The sequence below is a fragment of the Callorhinchus milii genome, unplaced genomic scaffold, assembly GCF_018977255.1.
Source record: "Callorhinchus milii isolate IMCB2004 unplaced genomic scaffold, IMCB_Cmil_1.0 Scaffold347, whole genome shotgun sequence".
NCBI classification, from domain to species: Eukaryota; Metazoa; Chordata; class Chondrichthyes; order Chimaeriformes; family Callorhinchidae; genus Callorhinchus; species Callorhinchus milii.
Genome location: NW_024705088.1, coordinates 63,843 through 76,589, shown reverse-complemented (window position 1 = coordinate 76,589; position 12,747 = coordinate 63,843).

The following is a 12,747-nucleotide window of genomic DNA, read 5'->3' as shown; positions in this document are numbered from 1 at the left end:
CTATATCTCTCCGATCTCATCCTGAAGTCTCCTACATGCTATGTCCGAACGACTAGCCCTCACCAGCCAATCCCCACTACCGTTTGCACTGTCGGCTCCAGTTTCATGCATGACCCATGTTCTCATTCCTGTAGTGCGATCTGTGGCTTTGCTTTCAGCCACTAAGTTTCCAAACCCTTGAACTCCCTGCGTTTATCCCTCAATCATGAACACAGCAACCCCCAGGCAGTCCTCAGACCCAACTGAAGGTCTTAGGCAGGTGTTCGAATTATACTCGCCTCTGTTTATGTCACGGTAAGTAGGAACACACTTGTTATTCAATTGCCGGCTAGCTTTGTGGGGTTGATAATCCCTTCTGTATATAAATTTACATTTTATAAAACGTTGTTTTCTGAATCCTCCACTGTTGTTGTGACACTGCTGTGTGCAGTTGCCATCCATTATGACTACTTAATGAAAATAATGTAAGAAATGCTTGACAGAAAAAGACCAAGGTCCATATCCGTCCGCCTTACACCTGAAGGCGTTTGCATACACGTGTGTCCCAAACTACCTGCGTACTATATCCAATAAAGGTATTTTCTAAAAGAAAACTATGTATAAGAAGATAGACAACTGATGTCGTGTGACACCAACATAATGAATGGTTCACTGTACGCCGAGCATCTCGCGAAGTTCCGGTTCCGACTACTGCAGCAGGATGAATTTGCAATTAATGGTGCTCTTTCGAAAAGCAATCTAAAGGCGTTCGGTGGCTTTTAAGGTATCCATTTGGAATTCTGCGAGATTATATTCTAGACATGAGTTAGAAAGTCAGTGATCTTCGCTGAAAAAGAAAAGAAGAACCAATCGTTTGTACCACAAACTCTTGCAGCGATGAAGCAAGTGACAACTGCTTTGCCAAAAAAAAACTGCTAAACTGTAACGCACCCTATGTGTTCCATGAAGGCAAACAAGAAACGAACCCGTATCTCCTTCAATGCAGGTGCAAATTGTAAGAATTGTAAGATATAATTTCTTCTAGTAAATGAAGCCGAGATGTTATTTATACATTTTGATCTCCCTCCAGTTTAGAACCGAAGCATCCTTGGAAATGAAGATAGTTGAAATAGATCTGAATTCGTTACCCTCCCGAACTTCTGCATCGGTATTCGCTCCGGTACTTAATTGTTGTAGCTCTATTCCTTACCTGAGCAGCAATTAAAAGTTAATTCTTACCTGTTGATTCTTAACAGTAAAGGCGTTGTAACCAAATCTAAATCCTGCAGATGGATTGAGGGTCTGCACTTGTGTGAGTAAAGTGTGCCGGAAGTCAAGACGTTCATTTCGTCTTTAATTCACAATGATGTGTTGAACATTCACCTGGACTTAAATTATACGATAAGACTTGGAGCGAAGGCGCCGTGGCTTAGGTGGCACATCGGCGATCTAGTAAACAGGAAATCCTGGGTTCACATCCAGGGTTGCCTTCAAAATGAGAACATCGCCCGTTTTGTTTCATGCAGCTGTACCGTTCAGAGCAAGTTTGATTTGAAGAGAAGCAATCAACCGCTTTGCCATGTCGTGAAAAATCCTCAAATTGGTCGTTTAGTTTGGGAAGTTGTATTACACTTCTAAACTGATGTGCGAGTAATCATCAAGTTGATAAAAACAAGTCTGTATTGTGAAACAGATGACACTATTGACAAATTTTAACCCAGTTTCATTGAACTCCTGGTGGGTTTGAGCTTAATTTTAATGCCACTTCATCTCTGTGAAGCCCTTAGAGAGACATCTGCCGGCATTGAAACACATTTTTAAGAATAATCATAACAGTAATCCTTTCATATAATATACCGCCTGATCACGTCAACGGGACATCTCAACACGCTTCACAGGCTACACTGTAAAGGGTAGTGAATGTGTGTTTTGTTAGCTTTTTTGAAAAGTTCAGTGGCCGTAAGTTTGATACGCTTTAGAAGCAACCGACCAGCAGCTGCTTTTCATCAGCAAGCGTTTTGTTTAATCTGTGAGCGATGAAAATAATCCTATGAGAGAGAATCAGAGTTCTAATCTAATGAAAAAATTCCTTCCTGATCGGGAATCCCACCCGGGCTGCGGCGGTGAGAGCGCCGAATCCTGACCAGTTGACCTCCAGAGAACACGTTTGCACATGACAGTACTTGTCGGTCAAATTTCTTCATTCGCGGGTGGACACCATCGCAAAACGCTTCACAAAGACATGAGCTCTTATCACAATCATGTTCGGAAATGCATCGAGGAAATTCCGCTGACACCCACATCTGGAAAAATATTTATTTATTCATTCTTTCTAAAAATACAAATAAAGTTCTTAAATTTTAAGTACAATTACTTTTCAATTAGAGAACTGCGAGGAAGAGAAATATTAATACTATTTTGCGAATGAAGTGAACTTGTTGGAGATGAGAATTGATGCATTGAGATGAAAACAACATCAAGTTTCCTGAAATTAGTTATTTCTTCATTTGACGATCAAACCTATCACACGGAATTGCACGAGATATCAGGCTTGGTCGTCAAGCAGTAAAGCCCCTTGGCTGGAAACTTTCAAGCGTTTCGAAGCAGAAACCGACATCATTTTCTGTTGCATAATATACGGATATCACTCAGCATAACCGAGAAAAATTGGTGGAGCGATACATTCCAATTTCCATTTTGTAAGGATTCTAGAAAACCCTCACAGCAGATGCTTCGCTGACAGTGGAAGCGCAAAACACTTGATTGCGTTCAGCAGTTGCAATCGCAACGAGAGATGGTGATGGGAAAGAGGATGTCAGAGTTCAGGAAGTGCAATGATGCAATTTGTCAGAAATGCTGGAAAAATTTGTAATTTGAAAAATAAACATTCGCATCCAAAATCTAACCTTCATATTAATATTGATGAATTACATTGAAACACCCCCTGCAGCGAAAAATAGCTTAATAGAATAAAATAAATCTTATTATTATTAAAACACCGTTAACTTGGCATTCAGTTCACTGAAGGTAAAATAAAAGGAGTGTAATCAAAGGTTTTGGGGCTACACCGGTCAAAGCGATATTCCAACATCCCATTGGAAGATTCTCAAAGAATAGCGAGTTTCGTCCTGTTACTTGGCCAACAATAAACTGAAAAAAATATTCAATCACCTCATGGCTGTTTGAGGGATATTGCTGTGGGTAAATTAGCTCAGCGTTCCTCCCAATATACTCTCGACATTTTTAGGAAAACTTGTGAATCGGTTAGAGATATCAATAGAATATGTTAATGCCGAAAGTTAGTTCCAAGGAATCAAATGCAAATGATAATTATTATCAGCAAAAAAAAGTAAATAACTAATTTGAGGCCAATTTTTTTATTCTGCGTGTCTATACCAGGGCAGAATATCCGTAATGGTGGCCTAGTGTTTAAAGCTACGTTTCAGGAAAATCTGTTGAGAACCTTTGTTTCAACCCTTAACTGTCTTGCACGGTTACTGTATTTCGTCACTAATTGCAAGAAGGTTTCCACTATCCAAGAATCCTTAATTTGACTCCAAATCCTCAAAATTACTAAGGGACTCAATGGAGACTGAACAAACGTGCTTTGTAATGGAAAGTTTACAATTAGCAAATAGGAAACTGGGCGCTGTTGATCAATGATGTTAGATCAATGCTATTATTCCAAGACAATGCATCCTCAGCAAGATTAGTTACATCTTTGTGTGGAAGTGATAAAATCCAATATATATTACAATGTACATTGGTACTGTGCAGCGTTGAAGGTCAACATTGTTCCTCGGCGCACTGTAATATTCTAGCCTTACATCCGAGTTGGGAGTGAGGAAAACAAATATTTTGTATGTTTAACCTGAGCCTAAATTAATCTACAAGGTAGGTGGTTTGGCATACTTGGTAGTTCAGAGCAGTATTACCTGAAAAAGTTGCATTTATATACCGCCCCGCAAGTAGGGTAGTGCCACAGAGAGCATATGTCATCAGTGTGGCAATTCAGAAAATGGGAATAGCATGATTTGGGAACACTAATAGAGGCTCAGCAGAACAGAACTTTTTCCTGCTATTTTATCTCTCTCGTCACTTGTATTCGTGCAAAATTTACTAACGGAACACGCTATATGGCGTTGTAAATATCACGCTTCAAATTAGTTAAAATTATGGGCAAAAAGTGAAGTCGAAAATACATGTAAGAGTGGATAGGTCGACAAATCACGTGTTTGAGAAGCATCTCACATTCTGTTTATTTGCCGGTTGCTGTAGTGCAGTGGCTGCAAACCGTTCAGATGCAGAGATATATCTTGTCTCTGAGGAGGAAAATTCTAAAATAAATAAATTTGGTCACCAAACATGGGGTAATATATATATGTATTTTACAAAAGCTTCTGGGGAAATGAGAGAACAGCTGAAAATTTAGATCCTGTGTCATGTGGGAACTCCAGAACACTTTGCTAGTACCGGACAAACACATATGAAGAATGTGCGTCCAGCGGCTCGAGCTGACAGTATCCGAGATTGAGGAGATGATGGTATCACTGCAGTGAATACTGTAAACTGAAACCTTTATCGATCGTAAGTTTTAAGAATTCAAATTGCTGTTATTGCATTTAAATCCAGAAGTCTCTCCCTCATTCAACTTTTTCGTGGGCAATTTCAAGATAATATTCATTGGCCACATAACCACACTCTTGTTTATCATTCCTTCCCCACCTTTTGACAACCACCCCACCTCGGTCCACAATATTCTATGTTCAAGTGTGGGAATATAATATATTTTTAAACTTTAAATACTCCTTTGCACTTCTGTGCATGAACGGCATCTGCATGTGGCTGTATCTAGACGCAAGTAAAATTTGTTCTTCTTCAAATTTATGTCAAATGTTTCAACAATATTGTTCCGATCATTCTGTACTGATTTGCTCCAGGCTTGATTTTTTAAATACTTATTTTCCGTTTCACAAAAAACAATGTTATTACAATTTTGCATGTGCAGTATTCACGTAAACGCATTATCTTGTTTGTTCACATTCCTGGAACTAATTGGACTAATTGGAGTTAATCCATGATGCAAGCTGCATATACGTGCTCGATATAAGAACACATTTCTTTCAGTGTGACATCAGTCTGTCAATTGAAGCCTCTGCCTTAAGCAAAAACAATGTTGTAGTGTAACAAACAGCATGGCACTTCCAACGCTGCTTACGATCATCGCTATTTACTACCCAATTCTTGTAGCATTTGGAATTCCACGTAAATGTATTCGGTAGCATTGATTTACCATTTTGAAAAGTTAACTCTATTGGGTGGCAGAAAACATTTTGCAATGTGACAGATCATTTTATTATTTTTTTTAGTAAGAAAGAGGGTTGGGAGTATAAATGGTTCAGATGAGCAAATAGACTCGGAAGTGCAGGTCAATAAACCCTGACTGTAGCAAAACAAGTGGAAACGGATGTGAACAAAGATTTAAAAAGATTTACTAAGTTTGTACCAAGCGTAAATATTCCACTCGGATCAAGCAGATCGTCCTAGAGTTTGTAATCTATACGAATCTTTATTCCTTCCTTTGCCTTCTGTAACTATTTCCCTAACGTAAAGGTGTGTCGTGCTCTTCAAAGCATGGGAAAAAAATAAGGATTCACATAGCAACTTCCACCAGCTCAATGGGTGCAACATTTCCTTCTCATTCCTACATTTTATTCCATTGTCGCTGCGTTGCATTTGTGTCCCGTAGGTACGGACTCCCTACTTTAGTGCAGACTTTAGGCGCCGAATAGACTCTACGGTGTTGTATGTTTCTCTGATTCTATTGTAACCTTCTACACATTTGAATAGACCGCAAAATTTATATACGTTTCGGGGCTTTTCAAACAGTTTGGTTATTTGGAGATGTGCTGATTCATTGTGAAATACGACGTTGAGGCTTACTGTGGAAGCTGTGCAACAAGAGCTTCGTACTTCAAGTAATTTCTTGTGACTTGGATTTTAAAGTATTTTTCCTGATATTGGTGTTTTCTGGTCTTCTACATCCCTATTGTGTACGGAGAATAGGACTCTGATTTGCAACCAACAATAGCAATAATGGGCAATACTGCTCAACATACCGAAGGGTTAGCCACATATTTCAGTGAGGATCGTGCTAACAATGCATAACAAATAATTAACCGAATTTATGAAATTGTTATTCCCTTTTCTTGCTTTACATGTAATATCTTTGTATTTTTTTAAAATGCAGTCTAAGATGATCAATTAAAACATCAGCATTTTTCACTTTGAATATTACACTCATCTTTTCTTAGGAAAATTGTCCTATTGCTAATGTTTTGTAGAGGGATCCTCGTAAATAAATCAAGATGACATACTTCAGAAAATAACTGGATTCTGCTTTCTATATGAGACCAACTAATCAGCAGTTGTAAAGAATTATACGCCCCAATTTATTGTCCCGAAACGGTTTGGCGCTTTGATATCGCTTACTGGATTACTAAAGGATATTTGGCATACGTGAATGAGACCGGAAGAATTCTGGGATATTAACTGAATTTTAAAGTAATTGAAACAAATGAAAGAAAACGCTGCCAGAACACAACACAAATTTATATATATCATCAAGCTATGTATGGCAATGAATAATTTCCCTGTTCAATACTCATTGCTAACTTCATGAGGAAAAGGCCAAATAGTTCAGATGCTGATAATTTTAAATAAAAACAGGTTGCTGGAAGTACACAGTAGGACAGGCAGCACATATGGAGAGAGGAAAATCAATTAATGTTTCAGGTCAATGACCTTCCGTCACAGCTTCCTTACATCCTTTGAACATGTTCCTTAGCACTAATAGGATTTCGTATAACATGCACTGACTGTTCTTTGTGTGCGAACATTTTGGGAACAATTCGAAGAAAACGCAATTAAATATGATACAGCTTTACACTTTTAACCAAACAATGTTTATTCGCATAAATTATCTTTTCTATTCCGATTGCTTCTCAGTTATTTTTTTTGGCGATTTTGATCCTGACAAGAGGAAAGTGCGGTCTCTCCAAGTGCATCACTGGCTACTTGGTAGCCATGTCAGCGGCGGATCTCCTGGTCGTCTGTGTTGATGTGCTGTTGAACAAAATTAATAATATGTGTTGACCATTAATTTTTTATTCTAGTCTCCAGTGTGTCCTGTTAAAGGTGTTTTGCTAACTGCAACTGTCCACAATTCTGTATGGTTCACTGTTGCTTTTACTTTCGGTCGATTTGTAGCCATTTGCTGCCTAAAGTTGAAACCAATATATTGCACAGAGAGAACAGCCACATTGGTTATTGTGATTCTCTTGGTTCTCGGCTGCTTGCTGAGCATTCCCTGGTACTTTACAGCTGATCCTTACGTTATAATTGACGGTCCTCCATGGTACTGCGTCTTCAAATCAAGCTATTATACATTGGCCACCTGTGAAGCGTTTGAAAAGCTTCACCGGTTTTGCTCCGATTTTGATTTGCTTTGTTTTGCCTGTCAATGCTCTGATTACCAGACACATTTTATGGCCAGTAAACTCCGAAGGAGGCTTCGAGGTCAGGGAACTTCTGAGAAAACAATTGATCCGGAGTTGGAAAACCGCACAAAATGCATCATTTTACTCTTTGCCATTTCGGGAAGTTTTATATTGCTGTGGATAACTAGTTTTTTCTTTGAAATGGCAACTTTCCAATTATAACTATAGCGAAACATTTGTCAATAGCATGCGGTTTTTCGTGCAAGAAACCGGAATCATGCTTCAAAGGTTGAGTTGCTGCAGCAACACATGTATTTATGCGTTGACTCAAAAAAAGTTCAGAAAAGTGTTTAAGAAATTGTTAGTTTATTCATTTCATATTATTGCTAAATTAATGAAAAAATGTCATAAACACAAGGTAAGAAAGGACTTGGCATCACACGCTTTTGAACTTCAGCAATATTGATGAATATCTACACTAACAAGGAAACCTACCAACATTATAAGCAGATTTCATTCAGTGTTTCCTCCCATCTATAGTAAATATCTCCAAAATTGATGCTCCTGCCTCATAGAAACTTTAAACATGAACATCCCTAGACACAGTGAAGGAAGGGTTGATTTTGTTTCCATAAGCCTTTCCATCAAAAATATGTTACGACTTGTAACAAACTACTTGCATTGCTAACCTCCAAATAAAGTCTGTAACATATTTTTTGATAAAGAGTTAATCTTTAGAACATATATAAATAAGGGGAATGAAATAACATATTTTGAGTTACGATGCAACTTCTAAAAGGAACAATAGCATGGGCCCACCAAGATTTCCTTATTTTGTTTCTTAAATTTGCTTTTGAAAAATACTTGGTGTTGTTGTGGGAGGAAGAATAGAGCAGATACGTCGAAAAATAAGTCTGCTTTGGGTGAAACCATTATGCATAACTTAACCAAGAAGAACTGGCTGCTCTTAGTCAATAGCAATATATTGTTACATTTATATTTAGTTATATGTGGAATAGAGTACTTCCTGGAAATTGATGAATATTATGTTTTACATGGATGATATGTTCATTCTACAAGAACATTTAATGACCAAAGTTAATAACTGAAACGGTGTTCAATTGCATTGTATTTTCCAATTTGCAAAATAAATGGTATTCCGGCATTGGGAAAGAACTCCCCCGAGATAAGGTTAGTTTATGTTAACGACCTCATTTGTCCTTCTGTCAGCTGTAATGATAGTATTCTGAGATCCTGCTAAGGAAGCAATCAGAAAATATTTTGAAAACCTCAAATTTTCAGAATATTTTAGAAAATAATTCCATCCCTAAAAAATCTGTAACATTGCCGGGTTTCCACAGGTACTTTATGCTAAAACGTTACAAGCATGCCACATTCACATGGGAATTCCTGTATTTACAATGTGGCTTGCATCCCTGGAAAGACGCGTCATCCTTACCTAATTCAAGGACTCTCGTTTTTGGTGGGGGGCGGGTGCCAGCCGTCTGTGATGGTGTCTCGTCGAGTTCCAGAGCCATGTTGGTCCACAGAACCACAGGGCACGCCGATGACAACGTAGTCAGCCTGGCTCACCGACAAGACCTGTCATTGGGGGCGGGGAAACAACTCACTTAGCCCCTGTTAAACTTGCAAGTCAATGCCCCAACAGGTCGGGTGATCCCAGTTGAACAGGCTGCGGGAAAGCTTGCCGGATAGATATATGAATGGCAAGCTATGCGATATTAGTTGTTTGGAATCCAGCAGTACCGCAAATCACACTCTGGGGTCCAAAAGCATTGGCTCTTGCGAACGTTTACAAAATATTATCCATAATTAGGGAAGCAGGATACGTCCGTAAAGGAAAAGAGTGTGCATACAATGTTGTACAATCTCTCTCTGGGTTTTCCATACGTAGGTGGTTTGCACAGATATCTCTGCTTTGTTTGTATAATCTTGATCTTGGTCAAAGGTTTCCGTAATAGTCAAACTCCCGGCTGCAGACGCATCTGTAATTATTAAAGTGGAATTATTACTCAACTATTGCGACGCAATATTGCCCTTTTAGTGCAGCCCAGCATCTGGTTTGCCTCAGTCACTGCTACTGAATATTGTTTGAATAGCTTCAATTTATTTTCACTCAGGATTCACAAGTCCGTTTCATTTTACGTACAGATTATTTTTTTACCATAGAAATAGTCCTCCGTTCCTTGAACTTTTGTCCCCATGTGAACACTTTGCCTTTTTCTGCAATAGGTTTCATCTGCCAACTACCTGTCCAAATCCGAAGTATGTTTAAATCCTCCTATAACCTACCTCGTTCATCCTTGAAGTCTACCACCTTCATTACCTTCAAAATAAACCAGTAAATTGGTTCGGCAGGATAGCCCTTTCATAATCCCATATTGGCTAACTTTTGTAATCTTATTAATGTCCAGATGTTGCGTGATTGCTTTTAAATCAGAAACTCTATAATTTATACAGATGGGTTGTCAAACTGACTGATGTGTAGTTTCCTTTGTCAATTTTGCTAACATTTCTAAATCAGGAGAAATAATTCTGGAATTAGGTTTAGCGGGAACATGCACAATCTACACTCCAGGGAGAGCGTGCGACTTCCATTCCAACAAACTGTTCCTGGGGTTTCCCTGTGTCTGTGGGAAACATGAAAAAAAACAATCTGGTTCGGATACTCGGAAGCCATGGTCATGGATATGCTTAAGTACCATCTGTTAATGACGTAAGTTGTCTTTACCGCCCGGTACCTTAGGAAAGCAGAAATAACACTATGCTCGACACTTGTCCCAAATTACATAGGTTTACGTGGTCCGTGTACCTGAGCATTTGATTGGATTACACATGATGCGTGAAAGATAAAGCATCAAGTTGAAAGGTTGGTAGACCAAGGGCAGAAAACGTAGCTGGGAAACGGGCATGTAAAGAAGGAGGTCCAAAGAACTTCTCGAAAACTGGTAGCATAGGTTTTGTGTATTTTTCTCTATTACGCACTGAATCATTCCAATAAACTAAGTTAGCCGCAACGTAACATTTTCTGGTCGTTCGGCTCGACCCTTAGGAACCTAACGCACTCTTTCGCCTATCACTGTCACATACCCTACCTCCCCTCTCACGCTCGCTTCAACTCGCACTGCACTTTCTCTTCCACAATCGCTGTCTCCCTCTCGCACACACACTCTCGCTTTCCCTAACTTACGCATTGTGTTGCTCACTCCCCCTTTCTTACATCTCACTCACACAATGAAACACACTGAAACAAACGGCGAGGAAGATGTTAGAGCAGTCCAGCCGAGAGATGACAAAGGATGCGCAAGTGTCGGCGGGAGCCATAAAGTATTGCTTGCACGTGATTGACGTTTACTGCAAAAAAAATTGGGCGCTAATCAGCTCTTCATGTCCGACAGACCACCTGACAGAATATCAGGAGACTGACCGGTCGCAGGTGGAAGTGGAAACGTACAGTTGAGTGTCATCCGCATGCATGCGGAAGTTAACCCCGTGTCTGCGGATGATATCACCGAGAGGCAGTAGATAGATGTGGAAGAGAGCTACTCCCAAAGGATGGATCCTTCCCGTACCGCACAATTGACCAGGTGGAAACGCGAAGAAGAGCCATTTACAGAAATGAAGTGTTGTCGGTGTGTAAGGTATGAATCGAAACAAGCGATTGCGGTCCCACTGAGGTGGGTGATGACGGACAGGCCGTGCTGCACGACGGCGTGATCCACTGTTTCGAATGCGGCAAAGAGGTCCAGGAGAGCGAGGAGGCAGAGGGAGCACTGGTCACAGATAGAGGGGATGTCGCTTGAGATCTTCAGGTGCTTTGTCTGTGAGAGTCGATCATGCAGCAGCTTGATGGCTGCCTCAGGGTCGCGGTTCTTGGTGGGCCTGAGCTATAGGAGGTCTAAGGATGAGAGGGCCTTTTGGAGAGTCTCGGGGTAAAGCTGTTTCCATGGGCAGTCAAGCAGGGATGATTTCTTGATGGAGGGCAGAGGGATGCGAGAGCTGAAGGAGATGAGAAAGTGGTCAGAGATGGCCTTGTCCGTGATGGAGATATCGAGGCCATATGAGATGAAGAGGTCTCGGGAATGGCCCCGCTTCTGGGTCGGCGAGTTGATGTGGAGCATGTGGTAGAGAGGAGAGCAGCTCAGTGAAATCTGAGGATGTTGTGCAAGGGGANTTTTTAGGTTTAGTTTGAATTTGCCCATTATGAGCACGTGGTCAGAGCAGAGGGATGGGAGAAGAGATATCGGAGAGGAAGGAGAAGGGTTTGGGGTGCGGGCGGTAAGTCATGGAGAACTTTGTGTGAGAGGAGGAATGGTAGAGTGTGAGGTGCTCAAATGAAGAGAAACGATCATTGGTTTAATGGAATAGACGGAGGGAAGCTCGAGGAATGAGGGTCAACCCATTACGCAGTTGCTTAGGGCGTGGATTGTGATGGAACAGGTGGTGTGCCGGCGTGAGAGAAGGCGGGAAGACCGGTGGGAGAAACACACACATACACACAGACAGACGCGTACACATACTAACACAGATACAAACACAAACACACACAAACATACACACGTCCGCACAGATACACAAAGATACACAAAGATAAACACAGAATCAAACAGAGAGAGAGACCATACACACACGGATATACATACACACAGACACAAACAGACACAGTAACGCAGACACACAAACATAGGCAGACAAACACAGAAAGACACACATAGACTCACACGCACACAGACACGCACCTGGATCTAGAGACATGCACAAACATACAGATACAAACACGCACGCAGATACGCACGCACATTAAAACACACACACACACACAGACACATACAGACGGACACAAAGAAACACACATAAATAATCACCGACACAAATAAACACACACACACAGTTCTTCCGGGTGTTTTCCACAGTGATATTTAACTCCAATGTCTGTCGTGACCAGGCTCCAGGCTGATTTCTCGTGCTTTCTCTGCTTGACTTGCCAGTGTCCGATTAACCCGAAGTTTCCTTTCTGGAAAAATCTGCTGACAAACAGCACAGGGGTTTGTTTCCTGATTTTCCCAGCATCGGGCAATACAGGGGCGACAGAAGTTGTGGCCGCACTGAAGGTTGACAGCAACAGTGAAGGAATCCAGACAAATCGGACAAATTATCTTCTCAATACAGATCTCAGCCTGGAGTCTTGAAGCAATTTTCACCATATCCATTTTCTGATTGTAATTGGCTGTAGTTTCAGTGTGAGTGT